The sequence below is a fragment of the Tenrec ecaudatus genome, chromosome 7 (genome assembly GCF_050624435.1).
Source record: "Tenrec ecaudatus isolate mTenEca1 chromosome 7, mTenEca1.hap1, whole genome shotgun sequence".
In the NCBI taxonomy this organism is placed as follows: Eukaryota; Metazoa; Chordata; class Mammalia; order Afrosoricida; family Tenrecidae; genus Tenrec; species Tenrec ecaudatus.
Window position 1 is genome coordinate 98,519,736 of NC_134536.1, and position 27,959 is coordinate 98,547,694.

The window sequence follows — 27,959 nt, forward strand, 5'->3', positions numbered from 1 at the left end:
CCTTTAAGCCTTTAAGACCCCAGATGCTATCTCTTTTGATAGCCGGGCACCATCAGCTTTCTTCGCCACATTAGCTTATGCACCCATTTGTCTTCAGTGATCATATCAGGGAGGTGAGCACACAATGATATGATTTTTGGTTCTTTGATGCCTGATAACTGATCCCTTCAGCACCTTGTGATCACAAAGGCTGACATGCTTCTTCCATGTGGGCTTTGTTGCTTCTGAGCTAGATGGCTGCTATCCCCCCACCCCAATATATGCATATTTTTTAACATTTTATTAGGGGCTCATACAACTCTTATCACAATCCATACATATACATACATCAATTGTATAAAGCACATCTGTACAGTCTTTGCCCTAATCATTTTTTTCCTCCTCTTTCCTTTTTTTACATTTTATTAGGGACTCATACAACTCTATCACAATCCATACATATACATACATCAATTGTATAAAGCACATCTGCACATTCCCTACCCCAATCATTCTCAAAGCATTTGCTCTCCACTTAAGCCCTTTGCATCAGGTCCTCTTTTTTTCCCCCTCCCTCCCCGCTCCCCCCTCCCTCATGTGCCCTTGGTAATTTATACATTGTTATTTTGTCATATCTTGCCCTATCCGGAGTCTCCCTTCCCCCGCTTCTTTGCCGTCCCTCTCCCAGGGAGGAGGTCACATGTAGATCCTTGTAATCAGTTCCCTCTTTCCAACCCACTCACCCTTCACTCTCCCAGCATCGCCCCTCACACCCTTGGTCCTGAAGGTATCATCCACCCTGGATTCCCTGTGCCTCCAGCCCCCATATGCACCAGTGTACAACCTCTGCCCTATCCAGTCCTGCAAGGTAGAATTCGGATTCTACTGTATTAGGCTATCTGGCGCACTATAAAATATACAACCAATAGAAATTTTCTGCATGACAAGAGAAATAAAACATTCTAAAATAAAACCTTTTTTGCTTTCGTTAAATATTATTATTCATATAACGTAAAAGGCTGATACATGATTAAGTTTTTGTGGAGATACATGCTTCTGTAAGTGTTTATTTTCTTTAAACCTTGGCTTAAGACATCTGATATTTATGAATTCTGGTCCAAACTCAGTTTATTTTGATACTCTTTTTAAAAATAAATAATTTTAATGGGAACTCTTACAGCTCTTATAATATTCCATACATCAATTGTTTTGATGGACTTTCTGAACAAGTGGAACACAGCTATTTTTAATCTTTAGAAGAGAAACTCTATTTTCCCAAAAAATTCCATATGCCAATATCTTTTGCATAGGGTATGGTAAGAAATTTTGATTTTTTTTGAGCTTTTAATATTGTGTGTGGTTAGGGTGCTTTCCTCTTTGATAGTTCTTCTCCCTCCTCTTCTGCTAGTCCTTGGCCACATTTCTTGAGGACAGAGGCATAGAAGGAGGCCGGGGAGTATTTAGGCTTGTTACCTCAGGTGGCCCTGGAGTCCTGGGAGCCGTCTCTGCTAGGACAGCTGGCTGTGTCCCTGGTGGAAGAAAACCCTTTGTTTATAGGCTGAACCACACCCTCATGCTGGTTTGTCAGCTGCCTGGCAAACCTTTGTCCTTAGCCACAAATGTCATTAGATGAGAGAATATGGACAACTAAGTACAAATACATCACCACTCTTGGAAAAGCAATGCTTAATGCGTGTTCTGTGGACAGTGAGTCGTGCTAGTGACTATAGTAGCTGTGCTAAGAACACAGGTGCACCAAAACTAGGGAAGAAGGGTAGGGGACACCCTCCCTGCTTACAAATGGGGAGCAATACTCACTTAGGGGATTTTGCTTACCTTTGATGGCATAAATGGCAGCTGATGTATAAAAGGCCAATAAATTATCAAGGTCGGTAGAATTACTGGGAAAGTTTTTTTCCCCTTATGGTTACACAAGTAGCAGACTTTACTATTTATGTACTTTAAAATATTTAGACATTAAAATTATAGGAATAGAGCCAAAATTAAAAATAACCCGCATTTTGTACTGTCTTGATGTGTAACTATAGAACATTCCTTGACCTTCCTCTGCCCTCATGCTTACTATTTGGTTACCATGACTACCACCAAGGTTGACTATTTTTCCCTCTTCTCTGAAAGGACAGCAGTGCTGTATGAGCGACAAGCTGAGGCTGAGCATGCAGCAGCAGAGTGTAGTCTTCTTATAAGGTGCAGCTTGCTTGAGTTAGCCCATTATGAATTTTTCTATGTGAATAATTATTATTTTGTTGCACTTGCCCTCCACTTTTAAAATCTTCCCCTAAATCCATGTCAAGGCGGTAGATAACTGTGTGTCTTTGTTTATCCACTCCCTTCAATCTGGAAAGAGAAACACCCCCAGGGCCCTGCTGGAAACCTCCATCGGTGGACTTTCAGCTCATACCTCTTTTCTAATCTACAGTCCCCTGACTCTGCATGATCTCAATTTTCTTATGATCTCAGTATTAGATCTAGATTACTGGTTCTCAACATTCCTAATGCCATGACCCTTTCATACAGTTCCTCATGTTATGGTGACTCCCAACCATCAAATTATTTTCATTGCTAATTTATAACTGTAATTTTGCTACCGTTATGAATTGGGTGACCCTTGTGAAAGGGTTGTTTGACCCTCCTAAGGGGTCATGACCTACAGGTTGAGAATCACTGGTCTAGATAATAGTTAGGTGTGAGACTGCTATTAAAGCATTTCCCAAAAATGAAGAGGGTGTTAACAAACCTAAGGGCAAGGGAATAACAAGTGATCCAAAATCAATGGCGAGGAGGGTGTAGGAGGCGTGGTAGGGCTTGATCAAGGGCAATGTAATAGAGAGGAATTACTGAAACCCAAATGAAGGCTGAACATGATAGTGGGACAAGAAGAAAGTTAAAGGAAATAGAGGAAAGAATTAAGAGGCAAAGGGCATTTATAGAGGTCCAAATACAGGCATGTACATATGTAAATATATTTATATATGATTATGGGGAAATAGATCTATGTGCATATATTTATAGGTTTAGTATGAAGGTAGCAGATGGACATTGGGCCTCCACTCAAGTACTCCCTCAATGCAAGAACACTTTGTTCTATTAACCTGGCATTCCATGATGCTCACCTTCCTGACACCATCGCTGAAGACAATGTGGGTGCATAAGCAAATGTGGTGAAGAAAGCTGATGGTGCCCAGCTATCAAAAGATATAGCATCTGGGGTCTTAAAGGCTTGAAGGTAAACAAGTGGCCCTCTAGCTCAGAAGCAACAAACCCCACATGGAAGAACCACACCAGCCTGTGTGATCATGAGGTATAGAGAGGATCAGGTATGATACATCAAAGAAAAAAAACCCATATCATTGTGAATAGGGGGAGTGTGGAGTGGAGACCCAAAGCAAATCTGTAGACAACTGGACACCCCCTTACAGAAGGGTCACAAGGAGGATACAAGCCAACCAGGGTGCAGTATAGCAGCGATGAAAGATGCAAATCTCCTCTAGTTCTTTAATGCTTTCTCCCAGCCCCCACTATAATGATCCCAATTCTACCTTACAAATCTGACCAGATCAGAGGATGTACACTGGTACAGACAAGAGCTGGAAACACAGGGAATCCAGGGCAGAAAGCCCCTCAGGACCAATAATAAGAGTAGAGATACCAGGAGGGGTAGAAAGGGGGAACTGATCACAATGATCTCCATATAACACCCTTCCTGGGGAATGGACAACAGAAAAGTGGGTGAAGGGAGACATTGGGAAGTGTGAGACATGACAAAATAATAATTGTAAATTATCAAGGGTTCATGGGGGAGGAAAGGGAGGGGTGGGGGTGAATGAGGAGCTGATACCAAGGGCTCAAGTAGAAGGCAAATGTTTTGAGAATGATGATGGCAACCTATGTACCAATGAGCTTGACACAGTGGATGGATGGGTTGTGATAAGAGGGGTACAAACCCCAATAAAAGGATTTTAAAAAATAAATAAAGCATTTCCCAAGCCATCTTTTACTTGAAAATCTGGTTTATATGTGTGAAATGCAGAAAGTTATATGGTCGTATGGCCAGAGGATAACCAGGGGCTAATGAATGAGGACTAACCTCCCCGCAAGGGACAACCTGTAGGCTTGGTGCTGAACAATCTCACTAGGCATTACGTAATCCGTCATGGCCACAGGATGACACCAGTGAGAACTTAAGTTCAGAGGCTCAGAAGAAGCTTCCTGATTACTAAGCTCCACATTGAGCTCCCAGATTTTCCTCTGTGCATCTTTTTATTTATATGCCTTTTTATTATATTAAAATGATCACTGAAGATATGGTGTGTGAGTTGGGCTAGAGAAACATAACTATCCTTGTATAATTCAATGGAATTAAGTTAAATGGAATCTTTCCATCAACTTCTTGAAGTCCCCTGGTGTGATTTCCCACCAAAAGTAGTGAGGGCTGGCTGATCTGAAGTGGAGGGAGTCATGTGGACTCTTGAATTTACTGCATCTCTTTCTAACCTCAGAGGCAGCAGGAAGGGCTTTGTGGAAGGAAGGGCTGTGCTCTGAACTGGTGAGGGAAGTTAGCCTGTGGAGTGGGATTTGTTATTCGTGACACAATTGGCATCATACATGGGTTATCCTAGTTTCTCTAAGCTGATTTGTATAATATGTCTGTCTTGTAGACCAGTTGTCACATGAGAAGTTATTGGAAGGTGGGAATCAAAGATTTATGTTTCTATTTCTGTTTATTTTTATAGTTGCACAGAATTTATAATATATATTAGGAGAAAAACATAAACTATTCTTATACAGAAATATATATGTTGAGAAAGGGATGACATTTTAATAGTGAATTCAATTATTAAAAATATTAGTGATTACCATCTTGGACTGACATTTTTTAGAAGAGGTATCACGTTGTATCTGGTTTTGTGACATCATGCACAGACTGGTGACTGAGCACTATGATGGAGAATAAATGTACAGGCTGGAAATATGAGGAGTGAATGATTACCCACATTTTCCAAGCTGACAATGGTTGGATGTATATGATGCTTAATTACTAATTAATTACATAATGTGGTAGTCCCTTGTTTGTTCATGTCCTTCCTCAATATATGTAGAAGAGGTGAGGGGTGGACAGATGGCATAGCTACTAAAACAACCCGTTACTCCATCTTTTCTTCTCTCTGATTTTCAACCATTTTTCTCATTGGGAGGGGGAGCGAGGAGTAGCAAAATCATTTCTCTCAGTTCAAATAAACCCACCAATCTAATTTCCACCTCGCAGCTTAGGCCTGGACTGGTGACATAAGGCCTGGGGCTCACCCACATCTGATCCCTGGTGTATTGTCTTTGTTTGATTTCATGTACAATGGGGTGGGGGTGGGGAGTTGAGCGGTTGTTATAGAGTCTATGGCTTGCAGAGCTCATTATATTTACTCTCTGGCCTGTAGAGAACAAGTTTGCCAAGCTAGCTGCTTGATGCTTAGAGTTAAAAGTAAAGTGCCATTGTCCTTGGTGTCTATAGAAGTCATTGAGAGGTGCTTAATGACCCTTATAGTTCATATGCTTAAATAAAAATGAGAGCATACATTATGATTTTATTTACAGATAGTGGGTTGAACAGGCAATATCATCTCATCTTCTGGATGAAGAAACTGGGTTGAAAAGTTAAGTGATAGGGGCTTAAGTGGAGAGCAAATGCCTTGAGAATGATTGGGGCAGGGAATGTATGGATGTGCTTTATACAATTGATGTATGTATATGTATGGATTGTGGTAAGAGTTGTATGAGTCCCTAATAAAATGTAAAAGAAGAAAAAAAAAAAGAAAAGTTAAGTGACATGTTCAGCATTACAAAATAAGTTAAGTATGGGACTAATTTAGGGTCGGGATGCAGGTCTCTTGACACTTTAGGATTAAAGGCTAACATGTCTCAGGGGTGCAGCATGTTAGGAAAACAAATGCTAGAAATGTTGAGATCTCAGGTCATAGGAACACTTGAGAGTTGTCTGTGGGGCGGTGGTGTCCTAAGGTAGCATAACTGAAGGGTAGAGAAGAGAGGTGACTGGGTGTTACTACGTGTTTGAAATATTTTCTTCGAATTGGTGGTGACCCAGTAAGGCGTAACTTTCTGTCCAAACACTGAGCCTAAAACTTCTGAATTGTGGTAGCATGACATTTCGGAAAAATTACATTCTTAGTGTGCCTTAGTTAATTTATCCCCAATTCTCCTCCAACTTTACGACTGTTGTCCGTCTTTGCATCTACAGAGTGACTACATTAATGAAGACTGCATGATTGATACCGAAATTAGAGCCTCATCACACTATATGTATTGGACACTAATAATTATCTACGAAAACCACATATTCATCTTTGCAAATCATGTAGCTTAAGTTGCACTGATACAATGTTTCAATAAGAACATTTTTAGATTTTCTCATTAGTTAGCTGATAAACTAGTGGTGTTGTGTTTTCAGCTCTTGCTGCCTAATACTGAATGATGCAGGAAGCATTGAAATCAGATGGAAGGAATGCACAGTCACTATAACAAATAGAATTGGCCTATGTTTAACCATTTCAAGAGGAAGCATGTGATCAAGAATTAATGGTATTAAAAGGACTAATCAAAGCTACACTAAAGGCGTTGACCAAAAACAGGGCTCTAGAAATTGATAGAATGCCAATGGAAACACTTTAAGATATGTATGCACTGCTGTACGCCCGCATTAGCGGATGTCTAGACATGTGTAGCTGAGTGGCAACAAATTAGAAGAGATCCACATTTGTGCCCATTCCAAAGTAAGGTGATATCTATTATTATAATGCAAGAGAGAAATTAGCAAACGATATCATTACTATCTCATGCAAGTAAAATTTTGTTGTAGATAATTAAAAACAGCGGCTGCGGTATATCAACAGGGAGCTCCTAGAAATGCAAGCCACGTGCAGAAGATGTGGAAAGAGGGGTGGCATTGCTTACGTCAGAGGGATCTTGGCCGAAAGCAGAGAATACCAGAAAGTATTCACTTGTTTTTTATTGGCTACACAAAGGCATTCCACTGTGTGGATTATAATAAATTATGGATAACATTACAAATAATATAAATCTAGAATATTTAATTATGCACATGTGGAATCTATATGTAGACCAAGATTTAATTGTTTGAAAAGAACAAGGTAATTTTGAATGATACACAGGGGTAGGGAATCTTTTTCTGCAAAGGGCACTTGGATATTTATAACATCATTCCCTGGCCATATTGGTGAAAGATATAATTAACCCACCCTTACTACGATGGTTGGAATTGTTTCTCTTTGCTGAAATGTGCGATGTTAGTTGATATTAATGATTATATGACCTGCAGGCTGGAGTCTCCTATTCCTGGAAAATGCACGTCAGGGTGTATCCTTTCACAATATTTATCCAATCTGTATGCTGAGCAAAGAACCGGAGAAGTTGGTCTACATGGCATCATCATTGGACAAAGACTCCTTAACAACCTGCTACATGCAAATGAAATGAGTCCTGGTAGTACAGAAGGTTAAGTTTTGGGCTGCAAACCCAACCCATGGTTGATGGTTCAAGCCCACCACGCATTCCTCAAGAGAAAGAGCGGGCTGTTTGCTCTCATCGCAGAAGGTACGATCTCAGAAACACAGAAGATCAATTAAACTCAGTCCTATAGGGAGGTGATTAGTTGAAATCAATTTGAAGGCAGTGGGTTCAGGTTTGATATACAGATGACAAAACCTTTCTTGTTCTGAACTGCAAAAAATTGATGGAATACCAATTGAAATGTTTCAACAAACTGATGCAGCTCTGCAAGCACTCATTAATCTATGTCAAGAAATTTGGAAGACAGCTACCTGGCCAACAGACAGGAAGCACTTACTGATGAAGATCAAAAGATACAGTCTTCTGTATAGATTAGACCTTAACACAAAGAAAACAATAATGCTCATGTTTTGACAAAATAAACACATCATAAAAAATGAAGAAAAGATAAAGGTTGTTAAGGATTTCGTTTTACTTGGATCTACAACCCACGCGTGCAAGCCGCAGTCAAGAAATCCAATGACATGTTGCACCGGGCAAAGATGCTGCATAACCCTCTTTAGAGCGATAAAGAACAGTGATGCCACCGTGAGGAGTCAGGGGCACCTGACCCCTGCCATGGTGTTTTCACTCCTCTCGTGTGCCAGTGAAAGCTTTACCATGGACATGGGGTCCTGGCGGTGTCGTGGGTACACGTAGGCCTACAATCATATAATCAGCAGTTCAAAACCACTAGCCACCTTCTCAGGAGACAGTCTGGGCTTTCTACTCCCATGAACAGCTACAGTCTTGGAAACTGACAGGGGGTCATTCTGAGTCAGCATCGACTCATGGCAGTAAGTGTTTTGGGGCGTCATCTCTAGCTCCATAGCGATCCCATATGGCAAAGTGCAGTTTCTCAATAAAATATTCTGGGAGGTTGTCTTTGTGGAGGCAGATGGTCAGAGACACTGGATGGTTTTCGAGTTGCGAGCATTTGGCCATTGTGCCACTAGGGCTGTTTGTAATTTCTACGTGACCTTATTTCTAACACATACTCTTTTTTTATTTAATTAGGGGCTCATACAATTCTTATCACAGTCCATACATACATCAATTGTGTAAAGCACAGCTGTATATTCATTGCCCTCATCATTCTCAAAACATTTGCTCTCCACTTAAGCCCCTGGCATCAGATCCTCATTTTTCCTCCTCTCTTCCCACTCCTGCCTTCCTCATGAACCCTTGATAATATAAATTATTATTTTGTCATATCTTGCACTGTCTGACGTCTCCCTTCACCACTTTTCTGTTGTCTATCTCCCATGGAGGAGGTCACATGCAGATCCTTGTAGTCGGTTCCCCCTTTCCAACCCACTCTCCCTCTACCCTCCCAGTATCGCCACTTACACCACTGGTCCCGAAGGTATCATCCGCCCTGGATTCCCTGTGTTTCCAGTTCCTAACTGTACCAGTGTACATTATCTGCTCTAGCCAGATTTGTAAGGTAGAATTGGGATCATGATAGTGGAGGGAGGGGAGGGGAGCATTTAGGAATTAGAGGAAAGTTATATTTTTCATCACTGCTACATTGCACCCTGACTGGGTCATCTCCTCCTCAAGACCCTCTGTAAAGGGGTGTCCAGTAGCCTACAAATGGGCTTTAGGTCTCCACTTTGCACTCCCCCGCTCATTCACTATGGTAAGAGTTTTTTGTTCTGATGGTGCCTGATGCCTGATCCTGTCAGCACCTCATGATCGCACCAGCTAGTGTGCTTCTTCCATGCAAGCTTTGTTGCTTCAGAGCTAGATGGCCGCTTGTTTACCTTCACGTTTTTAAGACCCCAGATGCTATATCTTTTGATAGCCAGGCACTACCAGCTTTCTTTACCACATTTGCTTATGTACCCATTTGTCTTCAGTGATCATATCAGGGAGGTGAGCACACATGATATGATTTTTTGTTCTTTGATGCTTGATAACTGATCCCTTCAGCATCTCGTGATCACACAGGCTGGCATGCTTCTTCCATGTGGGCTGTGTTGCTTCTGAGTTAGATGGCCGTTTGTTTACCTTCAAGCTTTTAAGACCCCAGACACTCTTTCTTTTGATAGCCGGGCACCATCAGCTTTCTTCACCACATTTGTTTATTCACCCGCTTTGTCTTCAGCGGTTGTGTCGGGAAGGTGAGCATCATAGAATGCCAATTTAATAGAAGAAAGTATTTTTGCATTGAGGGAGTACTTGAGTGGAGGCCCAATGTCCTTCTGCTACCTTAATACTAAACCTATAAACATATGCACATAACTCTATTTCCCTATCCTCATATATAAATATATTTATATATGTACATGTCTTTATCTAGACTTCTATAAATGCCCTTTGCCTCCCAGTTCTTTCCTCTATTTCCTTTGACTTTCCTCCTGTCCCACTATCATGCTTAGTCCCCACCAAGGTTTCAGCAATTCCTCTTGGTTACATTGCCCTTGATCATGCCCTACCAGGCCTCCCACACCCTCCTCATCACCGATTTGGGGAACTTGTTGTTCCCTGTCCCTGGGTTTATTAACCCCACTACCTTTCTCCCCACCTCACCCTCTCCATTGTCCCCCTGGAACTGTTGGTCCTGTTGTTTTATCTTCCAGATTGTTCATCCAGTATATCTTATTTAGACAGACCTGCGGAGATAATAACGTGCACAAAAACAAGACAGAGCAAAACCAAGCGACAGTATACAGCAAAACAACCACAAACCAATGACAAAACAAAACACAAGAAAGAAAGAAAAGTTTGTAGTTAGTTCAAGAATTGTTTCTTGGCTTCTAGGATTGATTTGCAGTCCAGTCTGTTGGGGCACCATGCACTGGCCCCAAAGTCCACCTTCAGTATTCCCTGGGGACCTTGCTGCTCCATTCCCTTGATGTTCTGTTGTACCCCTTAGTGTTTTGCCTCAGTGTGGCGGGATCAGATCGGGCACAATTCCCTCACTGTGTTTCTGGTGTTGTCACCTGTAAGGTTATGGGTCAGTGAAGGACATCATGTCTTATCGTGGGGCTGGCAATGTGGTCCTCTCTGTGGACTGACTGCTCTAATTGGGAAGATGATCCTCAAGGCCTGGTTGGCCAGGATGTGCTCCACATCAGATATGAGTTTCAGATTCAATGCCGTCTTTTAAAATAAATTCTTCTGGGGGAGGGGAAGGTATCCACTTAGTACTTGGGATTGGGGCTGGCTCCCCAGACCTCTCCACTGGTTCCCTACTCCACACCAGCATGTTGCATTCACATCTTGGAGCACTGGGTTGAAGTCTGGTCCCTCTTTCCCTGTGGAGATATAAACAATACCCTCCCCTTCGGTTGGTTAGCGCCCCATGCCCCTACTACTCATTTCTTTTTTATTATTATTTTTTCCAATACCCCCTCCTTTTTAGTTGTCTACCATGTGTATCTGGTCCTCACCCCAGGAATGTTTGTATACAGTAGCTTTTCCCCTATGCCTCTTTTGCATTTTTTCTAAAGCTTTCATCAGCGGACTCATATTGTTCTTGTCCTTTGATGCTTGGCTTACTTTGCTAAGCATGATTTCCTCCAATTCTTCCCATGCAGCGATGTGCTTCATACGTTCATCACTGCTTTTTAGTGATGCATAGTACTCCATTGTATGTGTATACCACAGTTTTTTTATCCAATTGTCAGTTGATGGAAATTTGGGTTGCTTCCAACTCCTTGAAATTGTGAACTGTGCTGCAATGAACATTGGAGAACAGATGTCTGGCCTTCGTTTGTTTCTTGCCTCTTCTGGGTATATGCCCAGTAGGGGGATTGCTGGGTCATGTGGTAACTCAATTTCTATCTGTTTTAGATATCACCAGATCGATTTCCATAGTGGCTGTACATACTTACAGGTTCACCAGCAGTGGATGAGAGTTTCTCTCTCCGGACAGCCCTTTCAACACTTGTTGCTTTCTGATTCTTTGAATTGGGCTACCTTTCAGGGTGATAGGTGGTACCTCATTGTTGTTTTAATTTTCATTTCTCTTATGGCTAAAGATTGGGAACATTTTCTCATATGTTTGTTGGCCATTCAGATTTCTGCTCCTGTGAAACTTCTGTTCAGGTCCTTTGACCACCTCCTCAGAGGGCAATTCGTTTTGATCTTTTTGGGAGCTAGCAGAATATTGTAGATTTTAGTAATAAGGCCTTTGTCTGATGTGTCATTGCTAAAGATGTTTTCCCAGTCTGTGGATTCTCTTATTACTCTTGGTGAATTCTTTTGATATACACAAGTGTTTTATTTTCAGTATATCCCATTTGTCAATTTGTGCCTCCTCTGTGTTTGTGTCCTTCACTATTTCTGATAGCCTATGTATTCCCTGTGCCAAAGTTCTCAAGTTGGTCCCAATTCCCTAATTGATGGCCCTAATAGTTTGGGGGTTTTACTTCAAGGTGTGTGATCCACCTTGAGTTTATTCTTGTTCATGGAGTGAGAAAAGGGTTTTACTTCATTTTTCTGCAGGTAAATATCCATTTTTTCCCAGCACCACCTGTCAAACAGGGCATCTGCTTCCCATTGGATATGTTTTTTGCCCTTATCAAAGATCAGTTGTCTGTATGCTGATGATTTTATTTCAGGGTTTTCAGTTCTTTTCCATTGATCTGAGTATCTGTCATTGTACCATAGCATGCGGTTTTGACAACTAAAGTCAGGTAACGCAAATCCTCCAACTGTGTCCTTCTACTTGAGGAGAACTTTGCTAATTCTTGGATTCTTCCCTCTCCATATGAAGTTGGTAATCAGTTTTTCCATTTCTTTGAAGAAAGATGAGGGTAATTGTATTGGGATTGCATTAAATTTATATAGTGTCTTTGGAAAAACTGACATCTTGACTCTATTGAGTCTTCCACTCCACAAGCATGGGATATTCTTCCATTTGTTGAGGTTGCTCTTGGTTTCTTGTAATAGTGTTTTATATTTTTCCCCATATAGATCTTTTGTTCTTTTTGTCAGGTATATCCCTAGATATTTCAATTTGTGGTTGCTATTGTGAAGGGTACCACATTTTTGATCTCCTCTTCTGTGGTCTTATCTGATTTGTATAACAGTCCGATGGATTTCTGTTTGTTGATCTTGTATCCTGCCACTCTGCCAAACTCCTCTATTGCTTCCAGAACTCCCCTTGTGGACCTTTTGGGATTTTCCATATATAAAATCATATAATCTGCAAATACTGATAGTTTCACCTCTTCCTTCCCCAGACAAATACCTTTGATATCTTTTCTTTGCCTTATGCTGTTAGCTAAAACTTCCAGCACCATATTAAATAAGAGTGGTACAAGGAACATCCTTTTCTGGTCCCCTTTTTCAGTGGGATTGTGTTAGTCTTTTCTCCATTGACTGCTATATTGGCTGTTGGTTTTTCATATATAACTTGTATTGTCTTGAGGAATTTTCCTTCCATTCCTATCTTCTCAAGTGTCTTAAACAGGAATTGGTGTTGTATATTATCAAAAGTTTTTCTGCATCTATCAATATTATCATGTGGTTCTTATAGTTTTTCATGTCAATGTGATGACTAACATTAATGGTCTTTCATATGTTGAACCATCCCTGCATTCCTGATATGGATCCACTTGGTCATGGTGAATTATTTGTTTTATATACTTTTGTATTCTGTTGGCTAGTGTTTTGTTAAGGATTTTTGCATCTATGTTCATTAGGGGTATTGGTCTGTAGTTCTCAATTCTTGTGAGATCCTTGCCCGGTTTTGGAATCCAAGTTATACTAGCTTCATAGAAGGAGTTCTGGAGTTTGCTGTCTTTTTCTATGTTCTGGAAGAGTTTGTAGGATTGGTGTTACTTCTTCCCTAAATGCTTGGTAGAATTCTCCACTGAAGCCATCTGGTCCAGGGAATTTTTTGTTGGTAATCCCTTGATAACCTTGTCTATTTCTTCTATTGCTATGGGTCTGTACAGATTATTGATGTCCATCGAGGATAATCTAGGGAGGGATTGTTTTTCCAAGAATTTGTCCATGTCTTCCAAATTGTTGAATTCATTGGAGTACAATCCTTCGTAATACTGTGTAATTATCCTTTTGATTTCATTAAGGTCTGTTGTAATGTTCCCTCTTTTATCCCTTATTCTTGTTATTGAAATGTATTCCCTCCTTTCTTTGGTTAGGTTTGTCAGCAGTCTGTCGATTCTATTTAACCTTTCAAAGAACCAACTTTCAGCAGCATTAATTTTTTCCATAGTTTTCTTATTTTCCCTCTCCTGTATCTCTGCCATGATTTTTATAATTTCTTTTCTTTTGCTATTAGTAGGATTGTCCTGCTGACTCTGCTCTAGTTGTTGTAAATTTTGTGCCAGCATATCAATCATGACTCTGTCTTCCTTTCTCAGATGAGCATGTATTGCTATGAAACTTCCTCTGATAACTGCCTTTGCTGTTTCCCATAAGTTTTGGTACGTCTTATGCTCATTCTCATTAGTGTCTAGAAATTTCCTAATTTCATCTCAGATCTGTGCCAGTATACACTCCTTTTGGAGTAGAGAGTTATTCATCCTCCAGTTGTTAGCTCTTGGTTTCTTCATCTTCCATTTGTTGATTTCCAGTCGTTTGGCACAGTGGTCAGAGAGAGATGTCTGTATCATATCAATGTGCTTAAATTTATGTAGATTCACCCTATGCTCCAGCATTTGGTCTGTATTCAAATATGTGCCAGGCGAACTTGAGAAGAATGTCAATTTTTTTGTATATGGATAAAAACTCTGTAAATATCTATCAGGATAAAATTGTCTGATTGTAGTGTTTAGATCTCTAGTTTCCTTGTTGTGCTTACTTTCCTGTGATCTATCTTTCTCAGAGAGCGGTGCATTGAAGTCACCCACTATAATTGTTGAGGCTGTGATTTCTTTTTTCATCATTTGGAGTGTTTGGTTGATGGATTAAGTGGGTCTCTCATTCGGGGAATATATATTTACAATGCTTAGTGGTTCTTTGTCTACCATTCCCTTGAGCATTATATAGGGTCCCTCCTTATCTCTTTTTATGGTTTGCACTTTGAGGCAAATTTTATCCGAGATTAGGATTGCAATCTCACCTCTGCTTTTTTTGAATTGTTGTTTGCTTGATATGCCTTTCTCCAGCCTTTGATTCTCAGCTTATTTTTGTCCATAGCCTTGAGATGTGTCTCCTGTATGTAGCAGATTGATGGGGTGTGTTTTCTAAGCCAGTCTGCTAGTCTTAGTCTCAGTCTTTTAATGCCTGAGTTCAGGTCATTAATATTCAGGGTTATAATCTCCATTTGCAGACTCTGTGATGTCATTGTTTACCTTTGTGTTTGGTGATTTCCTACTTTCCTTTCTCATTAATGTCTTGTGCATGTGTGTGTGTGTGTGTGTGTGTGTGTATCATTTTTTACTTCTTTCCATCCTTAAGCCAATGCTATCTTGGAGTCTGTTTTCTCTTTGTTGCCCTCTGGGTGAGGTTGTTCTATGTGGCAGTCTCTTATTTATGCTTGGTGAGTGTTGTTCTTCTGCCCAAACTGGGTTGACAAGGATCTTTGTAGGGCTGGGTTTCCTCTAACGTATTCTTTTAGTTTTTCCTTGTCTGGGAAAACTCTTACTTCTCCATCTATCTTGATCGATAATTTGGCTGGGTAGAGTATTTTTTAGTTTGCGTTGTTTTCCTTCAATTTTTGGAATATATTACTCTACTTTCTCCTCTTCTTAGTTTCTGCTGATAGGTCTTAGCATGTTCTTATTTGGGAACCTTTATATGTGATTGCTTGTTTTTCCCTAGCTGCTCTCATGATTTTCTCCTTTTCCTCAAAGTTGGATAGCTTAACTATTTTGTTCCTTGGTGACTTCTTCTTGGGATTCAGTCTAGCTTGTGTTCTTTTAGCCTCCTGAATGGTTGCCTGGTTTTCATTCATTAAGCTGGGGAAGTTTTCCTCCAAGAATTCTCTCACTGTTGTTGCAGATGACTTCTTTGTTTAGTCTTCCTCCTGTAAGGCAATAATTCTAATGTTGTTCCACTTCATGGCATACAACATAGCTCTTACGTTTTCTTCAGCTTCTCTTATGATTTTATTACATTTTTGTTCGCGTTTGTTAAAGTCTGCTCGGCTGTCCTCCAAATCACTGATGTGGTTCTCTTCTTCCTCTAGTCGATCCTCCAGGTCTGTGTTTCTGCTACTGGTTTTTGTTATCTCCTCCCTAAGCCCCTGTATTTCCCTTTGGTATATGGCCTTTATCTCCTCTATCATTTCATCATTTTCCTGTATTGTTTCCCTCATATCCTGTTTGACTCCAAGCAGAATTCTGAAAATTTCTTTCTGTGGCAGCTCAATGTCTGCTTCTTCTATGCATGTCATTATGTTCAGGACATCTTCTGCCACTGCCTTTTGTTTATCCTGTTTTTCGTTGAGGTTGTTGGGACTGATTGCTATTTGCGTTGTGTTGTTTTAGAAGAGCCAGGTGCCATTTTCCAGGGAGTCGAAGAGCACTGGCTCTCTCTGGGAAACTTGTAGGAACTGTTCTTCAAACTGCCTACAGCTAATTTTCCTATGGATTTAACCTACCACTTTTTCCTCCTGTGGCTTCCCTCTCAGGTGAGTGCCCCAGAAGGCTGGTAGTTTGCCTGTTTTGGTGTTACAGAGGTTGAGCAGAGGTTCCTGCAGGAGCTTGGAATCTTGAGAAGTATTGGCCGAGCTGCCTTCAGGCCCCAGGCACACAGGCAGGAATTCCCTGGTAATAAGTTGGGCAGAGTATCCCCTGGTGGAGGTCAGCATGGCTTTCCCCAGTCTCGGGCTATCTACACAGGGTATAGCTACCTAGAGGAGTGTGGCCCAGGCATAAATGCCCTAGGCTAAGGGGAGTGGTCTGAAGGTCAGCAGTGGAGTGTGAAAGATCAGGATATAGACAAAGAGGTCAAAATAAAATTAAAAAGGGAGCCTGTGCAGCGATATAGTGAAGAGAGGAAAACAAAAGCAACAATGTAGTTGAGTCCCAATCCCCACCTGTGAAGCTGTAAGCGTTTAGTCCCTGTTTCAAAGTGGTGGCAGCAAGCTGTGGCTGTGTTGAGAAAAAGCCCCTGGACAGGCCTCTAAGACTGTGGGCAGACAGAGAAGAGATGGAAACAAAAGTAACAATATACCTGAACCCGGATCCCTGCCTGTGGAGCCACAAGCATCCAGTCCCCACCCAAAGGCAGGCTGTGACACACGGTGGCTGTGTCGAGACCAAGGCCCCACAGGCTCCAAATTAGCCCAGCTCCAACAGAGACAGTGGCAGAGCCAAGGTCAAGCCCCAGCAGGCCCCCACTGAGGTGAGCCAAAAGCCCCCAGCCCCTGAAAACCCCGTGGGTCTGAGCCTACTTATCCTTATGATGCTCCTCCTGCGTTCCAGCAGTGTTGAATTTCCCTCTAAGCAACTCTCCTGGGCTGAATTCTGTGAAGTCCCTGTGGTATGTGTCACTCCGTCGTCATCTTCCCGGAAGTCGCCACAACCATTCCAGCTCCAGCTTCTGAATGTCTTGTTGAATGTGCTCCTTGAGTTCAAGAACACACTTCACAAAGAGGGCTGGGTATGGATACAGAGCCACTATGCAGTTTGGACACAGATCAACAATGTATAGTGCAGTCAGTTAGAAAGGTTAAAACCCTGACTTGGGATTCCAGGGATGAGCAAGAATGTCGCCTTTGGTCTTCACTTTCCTAGAACATACCAGGTCCCTTCAACACACCTGGGACCTCCCTTGTGGGGAGACTTCCCTGTTCGGAAGTGAGTTGAGCAGGAAAATGCCCACATACGCTTTTATCACAATGAATACATGCTCTTTGGTGGCTATTTGTTATTGCAACTTCTTGAACCAGTGCAGTTTTTCATTTTCTCTGTCGTCAGTATAAAGAAATGATATCATCCAAAAAGTACCTCACGTCTTTTTCTTCCTGGAGGATTAATTCTCCTTCAATGTTAACCATCATTTGGATTTGACTCACATTTCTTGACAATGCCGTTAAATTATTTTAGCATATTTGCTACATAAAGTAATGTGCAGTTTTGTTAACATTGGTGTCATAGCAAAATCAGCTAATCCACATGCAAAAACATTTTTTCATGAGAGCTCGAATGCTTTGGACAATCACTTTAACTCAGATCCTGTCATTTTAACAATGGTTATGCTTCTGATAGCTCAGTGAATTTTCTATTTTAGAATATTGGAAATAAAAGCTGCCAGAGCAAAGTTACTCTTTGTTGGTTTTGTGTGTGTGTGTGTGTGTGTGTGTGTGTGTGTGTGTGTGTGTGTGTGACCTTTGAGTCTTAATGTGTAGAAAGGCTGTATTGAACAAAGAAAACCAGACTTAATGGTCTGCCCAAATTGGAGGAACCTTGACACCGTGACTCTAAGACACTCTTTTAGCCTTACCAGGGCCCACCTTTCAGTCAAACAATAGGCCCATTACACGAACAACACCCAAGAGGAGACTGCTTCTCAGGACAGTTAATTATACTAGAGCCGAAGAGGACGTGTGCTCCAAAGCAAAGATGAGACTGTAGGAAGCTGTGGAGCATTTTAAAGGAATGGGAAGAAGACTGAATACAGGGTAGGGAATTCGACTAGTGACACAGAACATGTACATATATACAAACTATTCAATGGGAAATAGATCTATTCTGTAAACGTTCACTTAAAGCACAAGAAAAGGAAAGGAGGGTGGTAGGAGGGAGGGAAGAAGGAAAGGAGGCCAGCCCACAAGGAAGGATGGATGGAAGGAAGGTAGGAGGGTCAGAGGGAGGAAGGGAAAGAGGGTGGAGAGGAAAGGAGGAGAGAGACAGGCAGGCAGGCAGTCTGGGTTGGAAAAGCAATATGAAAAGGGAATCCTTTTAGAAAACTAAGGTATTCTATGAGTATAAAGTATGAAATCCCTGAGTAGTACACAGTGAAATGCTACACTACTAATGTTTAGATCAGTGGCTCACACTTACCCAGCAGAGCCTTGCAAGAGAGGCCTGGAAGTATGTTTTCAAAGGTCACAGCCTTAAAAATCCCATGGAGGAGCACAAGTCGAGTCTGACCCACAAGAGCTGGCATGAGTCAGAAGGAATGTGTTAGCAGGTGAGTTGGTTTCCCTGTTGCTGAGTAGAAATTTGAAAAAAAAAAACTAGGATAGTAGGACTTCATGTAGGTTATTATTGTTTGAGACTATTTACAGGATATGACATTATCCGACTAAATTTATTTTAGCCACATGAAAGGGTGGCTGTCAACACATTTGCATTGCAGTAGTCCTGATAACAGTGGGAAAAGCTTCATCCAAATTTCTCCTGGCATGCGAGGTATTTCAGTCTGATGACTAAACCTCTGTAAGTTCCAGTTTCCTTGTCTCTACCACAGGACCACTTTAGAATACCTGCTATATTCTCTTGTTATCAGGGTTTGTCAGGTACTTGAACACCCTCAGCCCATAATAAGCTCTTTTGTAAATTTCAACTATTTTAATTGTTGATATTTAGAACAGAGGTAATATTTCAGTATAATTCAACTAAGGTGATGGTACCCGCTATCAAAAGATATAACATCTGGGGTCTTAAAGGCTTGAAGATAAACAAGTGGCTATCTAGCTCAGAAGTAACAAAGCCCACATAGAGGAAACACATCAGCCTGTGTGATCATGAGGTGTCGATGGGATCAGGTATCAGAAGACCCAGAACAAACAATCATATTGATGTTACAGGTGGCGGGGGTATGGGGACATGGAGTGGAGACCCAAAGACCATCTGTATACAGTTGGACATCTCCTCACAGAAGGGTCACAAGGAAGGGATGAGCCAACCAGGGTGCAGTATAACACTGACGAAACATACAACACTCCTCTTGTTCTTTAATGCTTCCTCCATCCACGGTCATGACCCCAATTCTACCTTACAAATTCAGCTAGACCAGCTATACTGGTACAGATAAGAGCTCTCAACACAGGGAACCTAGGACAGATAAACCCCTCAGGACCAATAATGAGAGTAGTGATACCATGAGGGTAGGGGGAAGGTGGGGGTGAAAGGGAGAACTAATTACAATGATCAATGTATATCCACCACCCCCAAGGGGAACGAACAACAGAAATGTGGGTGAAGGGAGACAGTAGTCGGTATAAGATATGAAAATAATAATAATTTATAAATGATCAAGGATTCATAGGGAGGGAGGGAAATGAGGAACTGATATCAGGGCTTAAGTAGAAAGAAAATGTTTTGCAAAGGATGATGGCAATATATAGACAAATATGCTTGACACTATGGATGTATGGATTGTTATAAGAGTTGTATGAGCCGACTGTGACAGAGTGCTCTGTGGCATACATTATGATCTTTAAATAAAGGGAACTTAATTAAAAAAAGAGTTGTATGAGCCTCCAGTAAAATGATTAAATAAAAAAAGTGCTATGACCAAAACAATTTAAAAAAATGAATCCAACAAATGTTGATTCCTAAGACAAAATCAAAGGTCCTTGTCTTTCTGACTACAGACTGGTCTGTTTTGTTAGTGATAGGGAAAAAGACTGATTTGTGTTCAATTCTGGCCTCTTTTTTAGGAGTGGTGAAATATAGAAAGGAATTCTGCTCCCAGCTAACCAGAAGTCTGGTAATTTTCCAGAACCAGTCTCCTTGTCAGATGATAAAACAAATATTTAGCAATGTTAACTTAAACTAAAGAGTGACATTCCTTTTCTTTTCAGACGCCAAAAATTACAGTAACATTCCTGAAAAATCACAGTGATCAAGCAGGACAACTGTAGGTGAAAATTACCAGAAAATTAAGATGATCTTAATTATAAATTTGAGTATTTTATACACTTGATGAATTCAACAGTTATACTTTGTACCTTGTAGAAGAGTGGCATCCATTATAATAATAAATTATTTTAAATATAAAAATATTCTAAAATGCATTTACTGTTCAAAAGTAAATCATTGTTGAAAATGTCACAAATATACCATTATATTTGTGTTGAAAATGTTCAATATGTCATTTTTACTTTGTGTACCAGGATTTTTCTAGAATTATACCATTGTCTGTAGTCATATTTCTGTGAAGGGAGTAAAACTGAACAACAACAATGTGGAAATGGACAAAAGGAGGTGAAGCGAAGCACAGGAATGTCAAATCCCCAAACTCCATACCCTTAAGGCAAGAGTTTATATGTATTAAAAATTCAGAAGGACAATTAGATTTGAATCCCAACTCTTCCATGGAGCCTCTGAACCTCAGGTTTCTGATCTATAAATAGTAGAGATGCTAACATACTAGTGATTTTAGGAAAATAGGAACAACATTCTTGTGCAAAAATTGCTTATGCTCTAGATGTGATGCTAGGACTTACACAGGAGCTGCCTAAGATTTATACCAGGCAGGGCTATATTTAAATGCAAGTAGATGGTACAATTAGATGTGGTATAGGAATTCAGCAGCAGTAGATTATCAGTATGAGCTTGAATAAAAAGGGAGATTTTGTTGAGAGGGCAATGGAGAGAGGCATTTACAATTGTTGCATGTGTGCCAGGTTCCAGGCAGGTAGTACAAGAAGATCGAGCTTCAAATTGGAGGGACCCAGGTTGAATCGCAATCCTCAACCCAGGTACTGTGCCTAACTTGCTGGGAAGATGCAAGATACTGCATTAAAACACCCACTGAGCCTCTAGCACCTAGGATCTGGTAAATCAATGCTGGCCATTATTTTGATGAAAGAGCTCTGGTGATGTAAGCTGCTAACTGTAAGGTCAGTAGTTTGAACTTATTAGCCACTCCATAGGAGAAAGATGCTCCTGTAAATGTTTACAGAAAACAAACAAACAAATAAATATGTACAGCCTTGGAAACCCAAGGAATGGTTCTACCCTCTCCTATAGGGTCACAGCGAGTTTGGTGTTTGGTTGGTGATTATTATCATGGAGTTGTAATCCACTCAATGACAATGAGTGGTTGTTCGGGTTTGGACAGTACACATGGTTAACACACCGAGCTGGTAAAGAAAAATAGAGATTTAAGAACACCCAGAGGTGCCTAAGAAGAAAGACCTGATAATATCATTCTGAAAATTCAGCCATTGAGAACTCTTTAAAGCACTATTCTACTCAACAATTGACTATGGGACATTTATTCATTTCTTCAGTAAATGATTCCCACGCACAAGCACTAGCTTATATGCTAAACATCGAGACTATAGAGATGAATAAGATTGTCCCTGTCCTTAAAGAAAAGAACGCACAAACAAATGATTACAAATCATGATGATGAGTGCTCACAGGGAAGGCGCTATTTGGGACAAACAAAGGATTTTATGAACTAGTGCAGTAAGGCAGAAGACGCCTTAGGGAAGAGTTCATGAGAGGGTTGATTTCCAGGACTTGTGCATTAACATCTGTGTGTGTGTGTGTGTGTGTCTTTGAGAGCGAGGGAAAAACCAGGAAAATGATTAAACTGTAATATATCTTGTCATGGAAAACTTTGAGTCAGTGCTGATTCGATGCTGAAGAATTTTAAAAAGAGCTTTTTGGATACACATTATTTTGCTATCTTTATATAATGTAAACCTAAAATTTAGTAGACCATTTGGTCGAGCAATTTCACTTCCAGGAATTTATCCTCACAAAATATGAACAAGACATAGTCATAAAGCTATTTAGTTCATGTGTTTCATATAACAGTAAAAATTTTGAAGAAGATGTTTAATATAAAAATTGCAGGATTCATTAAGTATTTTCCATTGTAGCCATGTTAGTGCCCTACATAAGCATAGACAATGAGAAAAAAAGTGCTGTTCAGTGACACAAAATGTGCACGGCAAAATATGAAGTCCAAGAGTATTACAGTACAATCTAATATTTTCTTTAATTAAGAAAAATGTATATATCCATACAGAACAAAGATTGCATACAATTCAAATATTAACAGCAATTTCCACTGATTATTGAATTGCCAATTGTATCAGGGAGATACATTTTGGGTGCAGATGATAGGAAATCTATATTTTAAATCTGTGCTACTATTATATATTATCTATCTGTTTACCTATATATTTATCTATCTTACTATCTACATACATATCTGTATTTCTATCTATGTATCTTTTGTATATTTTATAAATTATATTTAAATTTTTCTTTATACCTCTTTCTTTTGCCCTCTACCCTCACTCCAGCTTTTCAGTAATCATCAAAATGGGTTTCTTCAGGTGTGAAAGCAATTTTTCTTGACTTTTTTTTTGTTATAATAGTGATCTCATCCAGTATTTGTCTTTATGGGATTGACCAAATTTCTCAGCATGATATCTTCCAAATTCATCCATGTCATGAGGTGTTTGACAGGTTCATCATTAATCTTTAGGGGTGTATAGTATTTGGTTGTGTGCAGGTACCAATGCTGGCTTAATGATTTTGCCAATGATGGACATTTAGGTTGGGTCTATCTTCTTGTTATTCTGAATAGTGCTATAATGTTGGGATAATCAATAAGTAATATGTGCCACATGGGTATTAAACTTTTTTCTTTTCTAGATTGTTCAAATTTCTAGAATATGTCTATATGCCTTTTCTGTATATTGATTATAATAGTGCTTTATTAGAAAATATTGGAAAAACATTGATGCTTATGGATAAGATATTTTAAAGATAGGTTTTTGGCATGTAATTTTCCAATAGGCAATTACATCAAGAAGAGTTGTACAGTCACCACCACAATCAATTTTAGACCACTTTCTTCTTTCTTTGATTCATTGTGATCAGCTCCCTGTTTCCCCCCAACCTCCTCTCCCCTGCTTTGTGCTCAAGAAACATTTAATCCAGTTACTGTTTCTATAGATTCGCCCATCCTGGGTTTTGTAAACCAAGAAACATACAAAAACAGCAAATGAAGACACTAAAAAGCTAAGGACAATAACAAAATAAAATAGAGAAATGCCTCAATTGAAAAGAAAGCAGAAAATATTAAAAACCAGAACAACTTTAAAATGAGTCAAAAAGCCAATCAAAGAATAAACTGTTAAACTTTAATCTAACTATATCTCCCATAATCCACTTTCCAATGCACTCTGCATGTTACCAAGGCCATTCACAGCCCTGGTCTATGGTCAGAGGAAGTTCACCAGAGACTTAATCCATGTGTTTTTCACCTTAACTTTTTAAAAAACTCTCAGATCTTTAAACAACAGAAAGTTGAATCTTTTAAAAGGATATGGTACATATATATTAGATATAGAAGCATACTCACAGTATTGTACTTAGTGACAAGAGTCATAAAACAATATGTGTATTATGATAGCAATATAAATAAATACAAATACATAAAATGTGTATCTATTTCTATCAATGAGCAGGAGATGGGAAAACTGGTAACTCCTCTCTGGGTATCTGAACTCATGAGATTTTAATTTTTTAACTTTAAATATATTTCAATTGTGTAAAAGGTTCAAAATTGCTTTATTTTACTGTGACTTATAAAAATATATTGTGAATATTTATCAAAGCTATGCAATATATATGTTAGAGTACTACAAAATATATAACCAAATATAGTAGTTCATGTGATACTTCCCCCTCACCGCCCTGATCCTTATATTACAAAGAAGTCTTCTTAAATGTCAATTTTTTCTGTTATTTATCTCCTTGTTCCTAAGGAACACTGTGGACTGCCACTGTGTGTGTGCATGCGTGCCTGTTTTCAATTTATCTGTCTTACATCTCCTACCTTCTTTACACATCATCCTTCCCCTTCATTCATCTTGTAAGCGTCATTCATTCGTATGTAAATTTTGGTTGGTACTCTAATTAGGACAGCTGTTGACAGGTGCCATTGAATAGGTTCCAACTCAAAGTGGCCATATGCACAACGCGACGTAACACGCCTGGTCTTGTGCCATCCCCACAATCCTTTTATGTTTGAGCCCGTTGGAATCTAGCTCTTTGACATAGCGACTCTATTATTTCCATCTTCTCTTCATGTTTCCTGCATCAGTCAATATTTTGCCCATAGAATCTTTCAATATTTTAACTTGAGGCATCTTTTTTCTTGAGTTTTTTTACTTTAAGACATGATGAGCATATTCTTCCCCTTTGGCTTTTAAATTCTGGGTCCTTGCACATTTTATTATAATATTTTTATTTTGTCTTCTCAAGCTATGCTTTGAAATTTCTGTTCAGCTCGTTGACTTCATCCTTTCTTTCATTTGCTTTAGCTCCTCTACAGTCAGGAGCAAGACTGTCCTTTAGAGGGGTGTAGAAAGGGAGAACCGATCTTGGGGATCTATGTGTAACCTCCTCTCTGGGAGATGGTCAATGGGAAGGTGGGTGAGGGGAGACGCCGGGCAGTGTAAGATAAGATAATATAATTATTTATAAACTATTAAAGGTGCAGGAGGGAGCGGGGAGGGAGGGTGAGGGGAAAAAAAGGAAACCAATCTGATTCCAGGAACCCAAGTAGAAGGTGAATTTTGAGAATGACGAGGGCAACGAATGTATAAGGGTGCTTTACTCAACTGATGTATGTATGGATTGTGATAAGAGTTGTATGAGCCCCTAAAAAAAAGATTGCCCTTCAGAGTCTCTGCTGACGTCCACTTGGATCTCCTCTTTCCTTCCTGTCTAATGACCATTTGCTTTCTTCATGTCTGATGCTTTGTGATGCCCTCCCACCCCTCATCGGGCCTCTGTCATTAGTGTGCAAGGCATCGCTTTGGTGTTCCAAACTGCCAATGATTAAGCGCCCAGGTCAGTCACCCATTCATCTCTCCACTTTCCCCCCCCTGGAATTTGCTTTTATTTTAATTTATTTATTTTAAATCATTTTTATTGGGGGCTCATACAACTCTTATCACAATCCATACATACATCCATTGTGTCAAGCACACTTGTACATTTGTTGCCATCATCATTCTCAAAACATTTGTTTTCTACTTGAGCCCTAGGTATCAGTTCCTCATTGTTCCCCTCCCTCCCCTCCCGACCTTCCCTCACCCTCGATAACTTATAAATTATTATTACTTTGTCATGGCTTACACTGTCCGATGTCTACCTTCACCTACTTTTCTGTTGTTTATCCCCCAGGGAAGGGGTTATATGTAGATCATTGTAATTAGTTCTCCCTTTCTTCCCCACCTTCCCTTTCCCCTCCTGGTATGACTACTCTCATTATTGATCCTGAGGGGTTTATCTGTCCTGGATTTAATTTCTTAATGTTAGATATTTTCCCAAATATTGCTAAGTATTTTTAGCATCCTTTAACCACAAGTATTTATAAAATTTTCCTAATTCAATTTATATTTTCACCTGATAGTTGGCTTGGAAGCAATGGTTTCTGTAAGTATATTCTCTGATATGTTAAATTTATACAAATTCAAACCATCAGGTACTGTCTATCAGTTAGTGTTTTCATCTAAAACTATAAATCTTGTTTCCTCTCTTCAAGAAAGTTATTTGTTTGTGGCAGTAAAAATCACATAAAAGTATGAAAATGCCAAGTTATTAATATAGAGGATAAATAAGTATATACCATTAATATAAAAGAAGAAATAATAACTATTTAATATTCAGGGACAGTCTTTGAGTACAAGGAAAGAGTGGGCCATTTTAGGAAAAAATTCAGGAGCATAAGATAAAAAATAACATATAACAGACATAATTTGTAGGCAGTGAATAGACTAGTGTGGTAAATTCATGGAAGATACTATAAGATGAGATTAGAAGCACAATTTTCCTGGATATGAAGGATCTTGAATGTTAGGTTATGGCTGGTGAGACTAGAAAGTAGATGACAGATATCATGGGCATTATTATAAAAGTTTATCAATTTGTGAATGTTTTGCCAAAGTTTGTTAAGAGAGGCCACCCTATGCTCCCATTCCAAGTTTCAAAACACTTACATTGTACATTCCTTCAGACTCTGGTATTTTAATTTGAAAAGATTTCTCGCAGCATGGAAATTCCCTGGCCTAACCTCTAGTTCACTCCTCCTCTTTTTTTTTTCTTCTGGAAATGTCTATCCAGGTTGCTCTGATAATGCTCAAGCTATATTAAACAGAACTTAGAAAATATTTCATCATGATTTTAAGTTGAGATAGAGCAATATCTTACACAGGTATAGTGTATTTCTTGGCCTTTTAAATTATAACACAGACTCCAAGAACATCCCACTCCTGAATTTTAACATTTCATGAAATCATTTAAGGATATGCAATTGGGTTAAGTACATCTGTCCTAAAAATTAATCAAAGTACCATCATATAAGCAACAGTCGTGTTCATGCTGAGCATTTCACGAGTGTGAATAAACCACTGTGAACAATCATTTACCTTTACTTGTTGCTTAACTGGAATATAGAGCATGAAAGGAAGTTGTAAAGAAAATTCAGAGACACACCCGGGTACATTTCTGAACAGCATAGGTTCTTAAAATCGGGGATACCCCCTGCTGCTCTCGCTCTCCGGGCTCTCCCCACGTGGACCATCAAGGAGGGATGAGGCGAGCATCCTACCATGAAATGTGTCTGACTCCATTATTTCTATCTCTCATGCTCTCTATGACTTTATTATCTTTATATTTCTCAACCGTACAATTGCACCTACCGGACCCGTGATTTGTTGGGGGCTCTCTCCCCCACCCCCTGCATGGACCCAGCCGGGGTCACTCTGACACCTGCTTCTCTAATTGGCCCTCCACTGAGTGCCCAGTGGCTTTGTAGGGCATGTCCTGCTTTGCTGACTCACCGGTAGTAAACAATTACACGTTTTGTCACCACAAAAAAAGAGGGGGATAATCCTATGAGAAATGTTTGGACAGTTCGTAAATCAGAATATTTATAAATAGGACTAGCATGTAATCAGAATACACAGAGGAAATAATATGACATCGATAGCAAATAAACTTGTTGATTTAATTGGTCTTTTTATGTGAATCTCTACTTTTTGAAAAATTATTTTATTGGGGTCTCATATAACTCTTATCACAATCCATACATACATCAATTGTATCAAGCACATTTGTACATTTGTTGCCATCATCGTTCTCTTATTTATTATTTTTAATTAAAAGTTTTTTATCTTTTTATTGGGGACTCATACAACTCCTATCACAATCCATACATAAACATCAATTGCATCAAGCACATTTGTACATTTGTTGTCATCATCATTCTCAAAACATTTGCTTTCTAGTTGAGGCCCTTGGGATCAGCTCCTCATTTTTTCCTCTCCCTCCCTGATTCCCCTCCCTCATGAACACATGGTAATTTATAAATGATTATGATTTTGTCATATCTTGCACAGTCTGACGTCTCCCTTCACTCATTTTTCTGCTGTTTATCCCCCAGGGTGGAGGTTATATGTAGATCCTTGTAATCAGTTCCCCCTTTCTACCCTACCTTCCTTCCACCCTCCCAGTACCGCCACT

At 39.7% G+C, this 27,959-nt stretch overlaps 1 protein-coding gene across 6 annotated transcripts in view; it reads left to right on the forward strand.

The window, feature by feature from the left end:
- FILIP1 (filamin A interacting protein 1) overlaps nt 1–27,959 on the forward strand; it is a 307,485-nt gene that overhangs the window by 132,811 nt on the left and 146,715 nt on the right. The gene's annotated exons all lie outside the window — the stretch shown is intronic.